The sequence below is a fragment of the Larus michahellis genome, chromosome 17 (genome assembly GCF_964199755.1).
Source record: "Larus michahellis chromosome 17, bLarMic1.1, whole genome shotgun sequence".
Taxonomy (NCBI): Eukaryota; Metazoa; Chordata; class Aves; order Charadriiformes; family Laridae; genus Larus; species Larus michahellis.
The window spans coordinates 2,183,814-2,198,654 of NC_133912.1; the positions used below are offsets into that span (position 1 = coordinate 2,183,814).

At 51.5% G+C, this 14,841-nt stretch overlaps 1 protein-coding gene across 2 annotated transcripts in view; it reads left to right on the forward strand.

Moving 5' to 3' along the window:
* KCNJ5 (potassium inwardly rectifying channel subfamily J member 5) overlaps positions 1 to 14,841 on the forward strand; it is a 119,878-nt gene that overhangs the window by 88,114 nt on the left and 16,923 nt on the right. The gene's annotated exons all lie outside the window — the stretch shown is intronic.

Sequence of the window (14,841 nt, forward strand, 5' to 3'; positions counted from 1 at the left end):
TCAGGGTGAAGAAGTTCCTTCTCATGTTTAGGTGGAACTTCCTATGCTCAAGTTTGTGCCCATTACCCCTTGTCCTGTCCCCGGGCACCACTGAAAAGAGCCTGGACCCATCCTCCTGTCACCCCCCCTTGAAGTATTTATAAGTGTTGATGAGGTCCCCCCTCAGTCGTCTTTTTTCCAGACTGAAGAGACCCAAATCCCTCAGCCTTTCTTCATGAGAGAGGTGTTCCAGTCCCCTCGGCATCTTGGTAGCCCTTTGCTGTCCCCTCTCCAGCAGTTCCCTGTCCTTCTGGAACCAGGGAGCCCAGAACTGGACCCAGCACTCCAGATGTGGCCTCCCCAGGGCCGAGCAGAGGGGGAGGATGACCTCCCTCCACCTGCTGGCCACACTCTTCTTGATTGCCCCCCAGGATGCCTTTAGCCTTTTTGGCCACAAGGTCCCATTGCTGGCTCATGGCCATCCTGTTGTCCTCCAGGTCTCTCCCCACCGAGCTGCTCTCCAGCAGGTCACTCCCAACCTGTCCTGTGCAGGGGTTATTCCTCCCCAGGTGCAGCACCCTGCACTTGCCCTTGTTGAATTCCATAAGGTTCCTCTCTGCCCAAATCTCCAACCTGTTCATGTGTCTCTGGATGGCGGTACAGCCTGCCGGTGTGTCAGCCACCCCCCCCAGCTTTGTGTCGTCGGTGAACTTGCTGCGGGTGCCCTCTGTCCCCTCATCCAGGTCACTGATGAATAGATTGAAGAAGGCTGGAGCCAGTACTGACCCCTGGGGAACACCACTTGTGACTGTCCTCCAATAAACACCTCTTGAAAATGAGGAGAGGAGAAAAGGTGCTCATCCATGGATCTCTGGGGAAAGGGACCTGAGGCTGGTAGGAAAGAGTTTGTGGTGGGGGCTCAGCGCTTTCCTAGTGAAACTACTGACCTTGAGAGAATCGGCTGGGGCTTTGTTACGCTGGGTTGAAAAGTCCCAGCGACACGTAGCGCGCCGGGTCCTGACACTGGGAAAGGGTTGTATTGCACGATTGTGTGAAATTCCCATGGTTTTATCACAAAAGCGTGATGGGTGGGTGTTATGGGTGGTCAGAGCTTTGCCTGTCCTGATAAGAAGTGGGAAGCTGAGCAGAAATGAAAGATCTGTCCCCAGTCGTGTGCGTCTGAAGTTGTCCCTGTGCTCTGCAGGTTTAGGAGGAATTCAAGGTCTCACTTAATGCTGCTGTTATTAGTTAGAACATCTAAATGCTGGGAAAATGTTCCTAGAATAGTAATAAAATAGCTATTTTATCTTTTTTTTTTTGCCAAGAAACATTCAAAACCTTTTAAGCAAATATTGGCAAAACATATTTATTGGAAGAAGAGAAAAATAAAAAAAGCTTGACTCTGAAAAATGGGCCTTCAACCCCCTCCCTCTTCTCCCCATGAAGAAACCTGCAGTTGTGCTTAGTCAGTACCAGACCAAAACCGTGGTGCCAGTGACGCAAACCCCCAAACAACAAACGTTGCTTGAATAATAGATTGACTTGCTTATGAGCGCCTTTCCCTAAGCAAACCTGGAGATCGATAACTAATTATTTGCAGGAATAATCTTGCAAATTTCCCATCATAAATAGATTCAAGAAAACTGTAAGTTGTTCCAACCCATTTGTGAGCCGGAAGAGGTAAAACTAATTATTCTCTTAGCTCAGATACTAATAGGCACTTTTTTTTCCCCCGTGCTTGATGGAATAGCTGTACTTAACCCGCAGCCTTGTTTGTGCTAGGAAAAAACGGATCCTTTAACTAGATCAGTTCAAAAGTTGAACTAGTTCGTTAACTGTAAGTTTCTAGTGGGGGCTGAAACTTAATTGCTGTTTATAAACCCATTGCATCTGTAGTAGGGATTGGCAGGTGATGAATGACATGAGCTTCCAACCAAGCCCTTGTGTGAGCGGAGGAGCAGGGCAGCCCAGCGTCTTCTGGTTTTCGCGGCAGGGGCTCTGAAAGCTTAGTACAATTTGCCTTTCATGCAACAGGGATGCTCCCAGGGTTTCTTCCCCTCTGCCCGCCCGCTGTTTCCACAAAACTGCTCAGAACTTAATTATCTTTGGGGCTTCTGCCCTCCAAAATGATGCCCTCCAACTAACTTTTGGATCTGGCTGTCTGGTAAAAACTTGGCTGGTATTTTTTTATTTTTTTGCCAGTGTACAGGGGAATACACTGAAGCTTGTTAACTGTTTCTGGGAGATGTATTTTTTTTTTGTTTTTTTTTTTTTTTTTCCTTTTTGAGGATAGCATCTGTCTTGAATATATATGTGTTTTGTATTTGTTCTTTCACCTAATTAGCTCAAGGGGGCAAAACAAATCATATATTCCGATCAGTGGCTGTCTCTGCGGCCAAGTTGCTGCTTATCTTATCTTGATAAAATGCCCCCCATAACGTCTCTTTCCAGCTCAATGAATTGCCTCGCAATATGTTCAATATTTGCTATTGCTGCTGTAATGGCCCCGTATTGAAAACAGACCGGGTGAAATGCGCTTCTGTGTGAAACTGGGGATGCAGAAGTATGCAAGGGGGAAGAGATACGGCCATCACGCGCTTCTTTTGGAGCGCCTCTTTAATCGGCGGCGAGCTGGGTCCCAGCCGCAGGCCGCCTGTCTCACCGCGCACCAAACCCTGCCTTTTCCTCCCGCTTGCGCGCCGCTGCTCTTCGTTCACCCTCTCGCCAGCACAGCACTCTCTATTCAGCGCTCTCGTTTTTCAAATGTCAGCCAGTAACCCCATCCAGGTTTGCTCCCGCAACGCCGATAACACAATTCCTATGGCTTAGTCTCTTGTCAAGCACTTTCTCTCCAGGGTATTTTATTTTGCTCGTTGTCAGCAGCTTTCTCTGGAGAAACTAAATCCTTCCTTCCCTCCCCCTTCTCCCCTGTCCTTCTGTTAAATAATCTGTCTGCAGAGCCAAGCCAAAAATGGCTCTCGTAGAAAAATGGGCGGAAAGCCCGAATGTTGCCTGGTCGCTAACTGGGAGTAGCAAATCCAGGGCGATTGTTTTCCCAGCTGGGCTCTGCTGTGGCTTCAGTCCCCCTCCAGGGCCCGAGGCAGATCCTTGACACCTCGTCCCAGAAGGAGCTGAAATTGTTCCCCGCTTTGCCTGCTCCCGCTGCTTGTTGATGTTGGGCTGTACTGGCTGCCTCCAAATCGCCTACTGGAGGCCCTTCTGTCGTCTTGCTTCAAGCCCGTTTAAACAGGGGGAAAATGAGTCCAAATTAACAAACAGCATGAATTTAAAGTGGATTACTTAAACTACGCTGGCCTATAGCGTGGCCGCTCTTATTCAGAATAAAAGCGGCCTTAATTTGTTTACTTCAAAGCTAAATTAAATGAAGCCTGCCTCTTAATTCTGGATAAATGTGTCCGCGTAGGGGTTTAGTGCAGTTTACCTATGCAAATCTTATTGAGATTAACTGCCTCGATCATCCGTATGTCAACAAGTCTCCACAGAGCAGGATCATTCCAGAGGAGATGAGAGCTCTGTGAACCCCTGACCATCAGTGCGTGTGCGTTCACGCTACGCTTGCACCGAGGCTCATCTCCCCGTGGTTTGTGACAACCTGCGATCCGTGGCAGCAGTGAAAGTCTCCCTGTAGATGACCCTGTGTCCCCTTAAGGCCTGGCAGAGACCCCCACGTGAGCTCTCCTGTCTTGGCATCTTTGCCCAAGACCTTGTGGTAGTTGGGGAAGCACCAATTTCCTCGTCTAGGAAAGCCGGAGAAGGGAAGGAAAATAACCCAATTTGTATAAGTACAGGGCAAACAGAACGCTGCTAGTGTACCAGTGTCACTTTTGTATTAATAAGTCTCTGATAAATCCCCAGGTTTTTTCGCTCCAGTCTAAAAATACTCCTCCACCTTGGCAGCCCGTTGCGGTTGTGATAATGGAAGTGCAGCGGCATGTGCCTGCCGTAGCTCCTGTCCTTTCCTCCTTGGGCTGGCAGCGGCTCTGCGGCTGGCCTAGGAAAGACTGGAGGGCACGGATCTATTGAGACGTAAGAAAGCTGGTCATGACTTCTACCTTCCGAAAGGCCACGGCCTGGAAATTATCTCCATTTCACTGGAACCAAGTGTATTAGGGAAATGTCACGTCCCTGAGCCAGTGAGAGCGGTAGAATACAGAAGCAAAATGAGAATGGCACAAAATTTAGGAAGAAAAAAGTAATTTTGAACTGCTTAAAGTAATATATATATATTTTTTTTTTTTTTAATCCCCAAATCTGTGGAACTCTCTGCTAGAAGTAATTGTGGAGCAGGAGGTGGCACTGCATGCATTTAGGCTTATGAATAGGTGGTGTGACAGCGTTTTGGCTGAGAGAGGAGCCTGTTGTTACTGGTGCTGTATCTTTACGTTGTGAAAACTTTTAGTCTAAGCCGATACTAGAAGCAGAAACTCTAGCACGAGCTTGACCAAGTACCTGCCTCCTGATCAGCTGAGATTGGAGCAGACCATCTTTCTGCTGGCTTATGGCGAGTCCTGTGCTGAAACAATATATTTTGGGGGCGGCTCTGAAAGCCGTGAGCCCAGTTTGACTGGGGAATGGCTTCTGCCAGGCCAGTGGGGTTGGGGAAAGTGCGTGGTGTAACGAAGCGCTTCATGGCAGGCTTTAACGGGTGGGAAGAAGAATCTGGGTGTCTGTAGTGATGTTCACTTCCTCACCGTGCGTGTCTTGTGTTCTCCATGGTGCATATTTAACTGGAGAAAAAAAAAAAAAGGTTTTATACTTGTGCAGCAGACTGACTGGACCCGAGAGTTGTGCCCTGTTGTGCTGTGGAGGGACCTTAATCTTTGAGTGTCCCCGTGTATGTGAATTTTAAGGAAAAGCCAATGTGCTGCAGAAAAGGAATCTGCTTGGTTTTTGTGAAAAGAGAGGAAGACATGGCAGGTATCCTGTGGGATACGGTGTCAAGGACCTGCAAAGGGGTCAGTGGTGGTATCCGACCAGTCTCCCTCAACTCCAAACCTTCTGCTTTCTGAACTCGGGCTGTGAGCTGCCGCGGTCCTTGCTGAAATCCTCCACAAGGTGCTTGTTGCGTTCCCAGCCGTGGGAGAGCTGGCTGGCGGAGCCAGCGCTCGGTTACTGGGGCAACCCTGGCTGGCCGGGGCTGTGCCCATCCTGCGGACAGCCTTCTCTGTGGGGAGACGTGCCAGGGGAGCCAGGGCAGGGTGCGAATCTGCACATAATGATGGATTCACAGACGTGCTGAGCCTTTGTCAGCCTCGAGCACTACAAAGATGGATATGTGAAGCTTTCTCCTACCCCTGTGAGATGCCCGAGCTGTTATTGTTTAGATGGGGCAACAAAGCTGACCAGTTGTGGTGCTGAGCAGGAAGCGGGGGGGGACCGGTGCGTGCATCCTGCACTTCTACTCTCTCTTCCTTTCCTGCTTTGGAGACGGAAGAAATTAGGCTATTCCATTTTTTGTAAAGCTGCTGCAAGCACGGTGGTCAGGTAGCTGATTATCCTGTCGGCATCAGATAGTCTACGCTGGGTTACTCCTATGCTCTTGGCAGTCCCCTGGTAGGAAAAGGGGGTGGAAATGGGGTTCCCTTAATCTGCCTTGTCCTAGAAGCCCACCACAGCTCATCCACTCTCTGGCCTTAAAGGCAGGGTACGACGAGCTTGGACGACAGCTGAAAGATTTATTGCTGCTTAGAGAGCCCTTGGAAGAAACGCCCTTTTCTTGCAGTTTTGCCTTGAAGTTTCAGCAGTGGGTTGGTAACTCACTGTGCGTGTAATGCGCGGTGCGCTTGTTTCTTCCTGACGCGCCGTTCGTGACTTGCAATGAGACAGTGGGGCTCAGCACAAAAAGAGCCACAACAGAGGCCGTGGCAGGGGGACTGGGTGGCGTTTGATGTGGCCAGAGCAGCTGGGACGAAGGAACCTTAAAAGGCTGCAGAAAGATAATGGCAGCTGTTCCCTTGCACGGTCTCTCTCCTATTCCTTTCCACAAGGACACCGAGTTGCCTTGCGCTGCCTGTATCCTGGGAAATATCCACAATGGATTTCCCTTTGCAGAGACCATTTCCCACTGACTTCATCCTTGAAAGAACAGAGCAGAAAATGTCATTGAACCAGCACGTCCTTAATAGCTTGGTCTAGCGGGGCAGAGCGGAAAGACTTGGGAGTCAGGACTCCGGAGGTGGTTTCCAGCGTGGCTGGTGGCCCTGGGCCAAATGACTCTTCAGAGCTCGCCCATCGGAGCTTTGCTGCTCCGCGATTGGACTCCTTCCCACTTGTTTTGGGCCATACGCACGCGGTATGCCCGGCGGCACGCAGGTCGTTTCCAGGCACCCGATAGAAGTTCGTTTGCAGAAGGGAAGAGTGTTGCCTCATCTGATGATTACGGTTCAGAGCAGCCACTTTAATGATTGTTTAAATGGAAAATGTTTTGTGTACACAGGGGACGATTCACAGCTGGCGCGTGGAGCCTGTTGCTGCATAGTCCTTGCCGTTAGCAGGGTTTGTCATCTCTGCCTTACGGTTGGCAAACCTGGGGTGCAAGCGGGTAAAGCGATGGGCCGAAGTAGCTCAGCAGCTATTTTAAAACGTTTTTTAAAATAAAACTTGTGGCGTTCTGTTGGAAAATGCCAGAAGAAACAAGGCTGTGTACTACAAAAAGGGCAGTGTTTTGATTTGGAATGGAAAATTTGGCAGTTTTAGGGGAGGCTCTTCTGTCCCATCTCTCTGATTCCTTGCTTTCACCTTTTCCTCCTCTCATGTTCTTTAGAAAAAAAAAAAAAAAAAAACAAACAGGACTTTATATTAAAAATTTTTTGCGGAAAAACTTAAGTGGGGAAACATTCCACAGCATTTGAGTGGATAGAGAGAAAAAGAACCTCTTCAAACTTAATTGCTTTGACATTTCTATTCCTCAAGTGCCGATACAATTGTGGAGTATCACAGCCCGTGTTCGGGATGCGTTAGTGTGCGTGTCCTGGGAGCGTGCAAAAGCAAACCTCCAAAATAGGAAAGGCTGGGCATGCATCTGTCACAGGTCATTGCAGCTCTCCATCCCGCTCTTCTGCCTGCTAAAACAAACAAGAAATAAGCCTGGTTATATTTCCAGCTAGCGATTAGAGGCTCAGCTTCTCAAAAGTGATCAGCTGCTTAATTACCTCTGCCTTGGTGGTTCGTGCCATCTGAGCTAAGCTAATGATCAGCCCCTGAATCGGGCTGTGCTGAGGAACTTCCGCAGGGCCCGTAGGTTTGACCCATTTCACATCAGCGGGCGAGAATAAATTGCGAGACTGGTTTGAAGCTGGGAATATAAAATCAGTCGCTCGTGGCACAGGACCCTGGGGGACACCGATGCCTTGGGTAGTAGCTGCGGAGTCCTGTTGTCACGTCCCGCTTGTTGTTGGACCCCGGCAAGTTCACTCAGCTTAGCCCTCTGTTTTTCCTTCAGTAAAATGGGGATGCTGCCTTCTTGGGAAGCAGGTCTGGCTAATTAGGAACTGGAGTGTTTTGAAATCCGTCTTCACCAATGCTTCAGCGAATGGGATGTTTGACGGGTACATTTCAAGTCCTTGTCAGGAGCGGGGCACTTGTATGAAGGAACTGCTGGAGCAGTTTCATGTTTGCCGGACCCCTCCCGTTTATAAACGATGGATGCTGGGAGTACGGTTTAGTGTTTGCGAGTCATTAGCCTGCGGTAAGGCATGTTCTGATGGGGGAAAGTTGTGAATACCCTCCTGTAACTCTTGCAGGTGGGGGTGGCTCGTCCCTAGAGGGGACTGCCCATCTCAGGATGCCCCAGCCCACGGCACCTGGCACGGCAGGAGTGCCAGAAGGCTCCTTCCAGCCACGGCCGGGCACCCGCGGTGCCGATCTCCATTGCGGCCAGCGAGACTTGGCAGGACGGCTCCGCGCTGGGCAAGGCAGCTGTCAAGCTTGCCCAGAGGCACGAGCTGAGGTTAAAGCGCTGGGCTGGCGCTTGCCTGGCACCAAGGCTTCACCTGCACTTGGCTTTTCTCCAACTTCATGGCTAAATACAGATAGCTCGGGTCTGACCTTTTTGCAATGTGACGGCCTACATCCCAAACCCTGGATCTGAGCGTGTCTGTGATACACCCAGAAAACCACAATAACTCTAGGGAAAAAGAGAATGTAATCCTAATTCCTTGTTTTCTTTCTTCCCTTTTGCGATGGGGGCTTTAAATCGGTCTTTGACAGAGCCTCTTTCCCCGTGGTGTTATTGTGGGTAGATGCAAATTAACAGAGCTTCCTTCTAATTTAGCCAATTTGGGTTTTAAGCTTCTCACCGTCTGGTCTGAAACTCCGAACGGGCCTGTCTGCTCCCTTCTATTCCTTACCACTACTCCATTATTCATCCTCCAGGAGATGAGATGAAAGCAAGCCGGAACAAGGACACTTAGGCTGCTGTAGCTGAGGGTGGGAGCGGAGCCATGCTCCATGGAAAAATGCTAATGTGCGTGCAGAAGCCCAGAGCAGAGGTTGCATCTATAATACAAACCCACAAAAAAGCGTAGTCCTAAGGTTACAAAGTAATGTACTTAAAAGTAGGAATTGCCAGAAAAGAGACTTCTGGTGAATCTCAATTTGCACCTTTGAGTGTGTGCGTTACGATGGTCTTTAGCTGCGCAGCTACATTATCCTTTTCCAGAGCTCCCAACCTGTCTCGCCTGGAGCGCAGAATGGATCGTGTTCGCTTTCTCAGCCTCTATTCAATAATTGCTCTGCTGTGGTGTCGTGCCTGTCCCTGCATTACTTATTCAAGTCCTGCTCTGGAAAAAAAGAACAGTTAACTGAAAGCCTCACGGGCTTTTACGGCATCGGTCGCTATTCTATCTATGTGCTTTGCAAACGTAAATAACCCCTCTGGCTCTCAGGAAGGGGCATTTTGCTGGCCCTCAGCATCTTTGTGTGAGAATTACTCAGTGAAGTTGCCTTGCAGATACCAAGTGCGCGGCCTCAGCCCTCCGGGTATCCAAAACGTGGCTCTCGCGGCCCCGGGTAGCAATTCCGAGCGCTCAGCTGCTCCGTGGAACAGCCCACATGGTCTCCCGTCGGGCACGCAGAAAATGCATCGGAACAAGCGTCTGAGCGGTTCCTCCCTGCCCGTTGCTCCGAGCCGTGGTGGTTTGAGGCGGTGCCCCGTTCTTGCCGAGGCTGGCTTGGCAGAGCTCACCTTTGAGTGGAGATGCTGACCCCCGTGCTCATCCTGGAGCTGAAAATAATCCCTGAGGTGGAAGGGAAAAAAAAAAAATCTGTGGATCGGGGGCTTTGCTAAAGTGTTTTTGGGTTTGCTTTTGAAGTTGTGCTGCTGACTGAGGAGAATATTTTCCACTTTAAAAGGCGGTCCTCCTTTAATGTTGTTTTCTTTTCCAAAAGAGCCTTTCGCTATAGGGGGAAATACGAGAAAGTTTAATATGAGAAATCATAGAACGTGTTGGGCTGGAAGGGACCTCTAAAGGGCATCTAGTCCCACCCCCCTGCAGCGAACAGGGACGTCTTCACCTAGATCAGGTTGCTCAGAGCCTCATCCAGCCTGGCCTTGAACGTCTCCAGGGATGGGGCCTCCACCCCCTCTCTGGACAACCTGGGCCAGTGTCTCACCACCCTCAGTGTGAAGAACTTCTTCCTTTAGAAGCTTTTTCCCCTTTAGAGCAGTTTCTCTCGCTCTGTTGCAGACATTGGCGACTGCTCTGTAGCACGTCAACGTACCTTCTGCGCTCGACTGTGCTACTCGGCAAGCGTCAGCTGGGAAGTTGTTGCATTATGCATTATTAGCAACAAACTTCCACTTTCTCTATACTGGTGAAACATTAATGGCCGGCACAGCGTGGTACTCGTGTTCGTGGCGGGATGCATTCGCGTATTTTTCTCGTGCAGCCATCCCTCCTTGCCACCCCTGTCCTTTGCGGCAGGACACGAGGCAGATGATGCTCCAGTTCCCGTCTGTTTGGGGCTGGATGAAGGGCGAAAGGCTGCAGAGCCTTGGGAGGAAAGAAACCAAAGGCGTGAAAAGAACAAAAAAAAAAAAAATAATCCTTGAGGCGAGGCGACTGAGATCCCCCTCAAAAAAGCAACTAGAGGAAATCTGAAGAAAAATTAAAGATTCCCACCCTCCGAGGCAAGGCCTGCTCCGTGATGTATTTCTGCTGGCTGCCTGCCTGGCTGAAAAACTGGCCCCGTCTGGCACTTCTCTTTTTTTTTTTTTCTCCTTATTCTTGTGTTTGAATTTATAACTTGAAATGCAGCAGAATGAGGTTCTCCTAGAACATTACTATTGATGAGATGGTCTGCCCTAGAGGGTGAGTGTCGATTTGGAGGGGGGGAGACTTGGTTTTCACTTGCACGTCTGTTGTGGGCTTGCGGTATTACAGTTCTTAGTGCACTTCGTTCTCTTGTGTTTCTGCTTTACTACCGCGTTTCTGTCTATTCGTTTGCTTTCAGTTATGTTTGCCGCTTGTGGGTCAGGAATGGTTCCTCCCTAGATGCATCCCGAGTGTGTCTCGCTGGGGTTTTCTGTGTAGCCTAGGGGTGGAGAGGAAAAGGGGCTGCTCTATACCACTGTTGTCCCGAGGTACGTCGCTGCTGTGGTGCAGAGCGTTGACAGAAGCCACGAAACCCACCGCAGGCGCCGCCTCCATTGGGATGACACAGATCTCCCATGCTTCCTCTCAGCAGGTGACTTCTCACTGAAGGTTTCCAGGTCTCCGGTCTTCAAATGTTCACGCGGTTTGAATAATGCATCAAGTTCCAGCACTTGCTAGAGTCAAATATTCTTCTCTTAGCATCTTAGATCTTTAAAAAATGGATGAATACATTTTTACTTGAAAACCTTCCCCTTGCCCTTTGTGCAAACTGTTTCCCCTTTCTAACCCGTCACGCTTTCTGCAAGCCTTGCGTCTTTCTAAATATACAATTGCCACCAGGGTTAACTGCCCTTTTGTACAAGGATCTCATTCTTTCCTCTTGCCTTTGATATTTAGAAGGGCAGCTTTTCCTTTCCTCAGAAAGGCGGCAGCCTCACTGGAAATATCTGGCCGCAGTTAATAAATTCAGTCGAGCTGTTACAGGGTGCTGTGCTGCTGGGGAGACTCGCTTTTCTCTTCCCCTTATCCCCTGTTAACTGGACCGATGAAGTTTCTTCCGTGGTGCTGGGGCGTGTTGGGCGGCACGATAGGGAATAGGGCCTGCTAGAAGGCGGTGTTTGCACCTGCAGGCCGTGGCAGCTCAGGAACATTTTCTTCTCCTTTGCGAAGCGTCCCCTGCTGCGGGATGTGCAGAGCAGCAGGGAACTGGGGGGAGGTGCTGTGTAAATGTCTGCGATAAATGCTGGGGCGTTACATGGTAAAGCAGGAGTCTCCTGCGTGATTCTGGTGCCCGGTGGGCTCCTCTCGTCACAGGCTGGGGACAACTCGTCCCTTCGTAGCACAGCGACCCCCTTGAACTGGGAGCTGAAGTTGCAGCCTTGCTGGCAGAGGCCTGATAACTTCGAGCTCTCGCAGGGAGGGAAATCCGCAGTGAGAGCCATAAAGACAAGGCAGGTGGATGCCAGCTCTGAGACGAGCCTGGAGGAGGCCCGTGCTGGGCACTGAGATCTTTCCAGGCAGGTGATAAGGCAGATACGGTAAGAGAGCCGGTCCTGACTGCCAATTTGAGCCATAAAGTGCAGACATAACGTCTGAAGTCAAGGGTGTCTGTCTGGAGGCTGATGATTTCCTTGGGCCCGCTGGTGCGAGAAGGGATCAGGGGCGCTGGACTCGGAGGACCAATGTGCTCGTGACAGAGTTGAGGCAATTTTAATTTCACCGTGCATTTGATTCTATGATTCTGTGATTTCCCCTTCTTGCTACAGCCTGTTCCTTATTTAAAGGGCGCTTTCTGCAGGTTGCATCCGTCTTCCCTTTGTGCTCCGCAGCCCGTAGAAACAGCGATGTGAGAGACGGGGTGGGGGTGTAGTTCAGTCGCACCATAGGACGAAGCAGTGACAGCTGCCTGTCTGCAGCCCCCCGTGGTTCAGCAGGCAGTGCCAGACCCCTGGCGAGGCTCTGCCGGGACACGCCGCCCCTGCCCAGCAGCGCTGGGGCTGCGCTCTGTGTGTTTCTGGCTCCTCTTCCTCCCCGACTGCCCGAACTGTTGAAGTCCAGCGGCAACTCAACCAACTGATGTTGGGCAACGTGCACCTCTGTCCTGTTGCCATGCCAGAGGCAGGGATCTGGGCTGGGAATGAGCCACAGGTTTCCCTCCTGGCACCTCGGGCACGGGAGGAATCTCTGGATATTTGCTGTTTCTGAGGTCGGCATGGGGGTGAGTGAGAAAGGGTGGTTTTGAGGCTGAAGGCACCAGGAAACCCCCGAGCCCCAGAGCTTTAGCCCAGGCACTGCTAAGGGGCAGGACCATGCCCTCTGTGTGCTCCCCTGAGGAGGACGGGGGGCTGGACGGCACTGGGGCAGGGAGGACTGCTTTTCCCCATCCATTCTGGTTGTTGCCATTGGGCCCGTCACAGATGCTCCCTCAGAAGCGGCTGGTCTGTGACCCAGGCAGGGGGCAGGATGTTTTGCCATCCATGTGGGCCTGTCTGGGGTGACGGTGGGCTGCCCTTGCGCCGAGCGCTGCTTCTGCACCAGGAATGCTCATATCCAGGGGATTCGTGTGACGCCCCCACCTGCCCGTGTCCCTCCCTCTGCCAAACTTCTGTCAAGTCTTGCTGGAGAGGGGCACCAGAAGCCTCCCTCCACGGGGGTGCAGGAAGACATCAGCTGTCCTGCTGGGACCCAGGGGGACGGAGTCTGCCCGGAGCAGATGCTCAGCCTCTGATGAATGCGACGGTGAGAAGCCAAACCCTGGCTCGTGCCGAGTCCTGTGCTGGGAAGTGAGGTTCGGCAAGTCGCACCCTGTGCTCTGCTGTTGCTCTGTGTGTGTGGCTTCGGAGACTCTTGTGTTTGCGTAAGCTCTGCTCTGACAGATGCTGGACTTAGTGCTTGTGGCTGGAGGGGTCTTCTGGGTGCCTAGTCCCATAATTAATCTTAGCAGGGCATCCTTCCTGATTAGAGAAAGGCAAGGATAGGACTGAGCAGCATTGCATCTTCCCCTCTGCTGGAGGACAGGCCAAGAGAGCTGGGGGGATTCAGCCTGGAGAAGAGAAGGCTCCGGGGAGACCTTCCAGCCCCTTCCAGTCCCTAAAGGGGCTCCAGGAAAGCTGGGGAGGGACTCTGGAGCAGGGAGGGGAGCCATGGGACGAGGGGGAAGGGTTTTACACTGGAAGAGGGGAGATTTAGGTGAGATCCGAGAAAGAAATTGTTTGGTGTGAGGGCGGTGAGCCCCTGGCCCAGGTTGCCCGGAGAAGCTGTGGCTGCCCCATCCCTGGAGGGGTTCAAGGCCAGGTTGGACGGGGCTTGGAGCAACCTGGGCTGGTGGGAGGTGTCCCTGCCCAGGGCAGGGGGTGGAACGAGATGGTCTTTAAGGTCCCTTCCAACCCCAACCATTCCATGATTCCTGGCTTTTTCTGGGATCAGTTGCTGCTTCCTAGTGTTGAAGCAAACATATTGTAGTGTTCCTCTAGGGATGGAGCCCTTGAGCAGCTGGCAGCCCCCCTGCGACGCGGCAGTGACCTGCCTCGGTCTGCGTTGGCTTTTCAGTTTGGGCGCTCCAGCAGCAGCGGTGAGTCGGGGCGCTCGGCCGGGCGCCCTGCGGGACACCCCCAGCCTGCCCTTGCTCCGGGGAGACATGCAGAGCCCCTTAGGAGCCCCCATGCATGCCGCAGGAGCATGGCGGACTCGATAGAGCCTTTTTTAAAAATGAAAAATAAATAAATAAATTAAAAATACAGCCCTGGATAGCGGGAGTTGGAAACCTCAACAGAAACTACTAGAACGGAACAAAATCCTTTTAAATGGTCGGAAAGGTTGGGTTTTAGAGGCAAATGTGGTTTAACAGCGCTACCTGCTGGAAGCACTTCTTCAGAAAAAGCCATTTTAATGCCTAGGGTTTTACCCGTCCTTAGACACTGTAAAGATCAATCCTGTCCTTTTCCCCCCTCCTCTCCCCTCCCCAATCTGTTTGTGTGTAAATCTCGGCCACAAGGGTGCGACCCTGGATAGGTTGTTTTGATCTTTTTTGGGTGTGGTTTTGTTTTTTTTTTTTTCCTTTCTTAAAAGGGTGGAAGGAGAAATAAGGGTGTGCAGCTGAGAGATGCTCTCAGCATTGCTCGTACAGAGGCCTCTTCTGATGTGTGATAATTTCAGCTGGTAATTTCTGCGCTCGCTGTGATCCTGAGCGCGCTGCCCAAGGCGATGCTCTTGCTGGCCGGGGAGGCTCGGCACCGTGTCTGAGGGGTTTGGGCCAAACCACGCGGGGAGGTGGTTATGTCCGTTCTTGCGGGGGGCTGCTCCTTCAGGCACCGCGTTCGGATCTCTGCTATTCCCTCACCCACCCAACCCGAGTCTTTTGGGATAGTCATTAACAACTGTCCCTTTGACAACTGATGTGCTGCGCAGAGTATCTGTTGAGCTGCTGCAGACACTTCAGGTAAGATGTGAATTTGTCTCCTGGCCTTCACAAGAGTTGAGATTTGTGTTTGCGAAGTCATCCTAGCTGTATTCTGCCTTTGGCCTCAAGGACAGCTTCAGTCTTAGTGGCGTTGACAGACCAGGCACATAGGAGCCAGGGTGGAGTGACCGGGGAGCGTGTGGGTGGCCATACGGAGGTGTGCGAAAGCCCGGATGACTCTTCTGGATGTGGCAACGGTGTCTGAGAGCGCTCCGCAGAGGAACAGCTCGCCGTTTGGTGCGGGTGTGTGGTAGGAGAGGCATTGCTGGTGCGGAGGTGGTGCTCGGG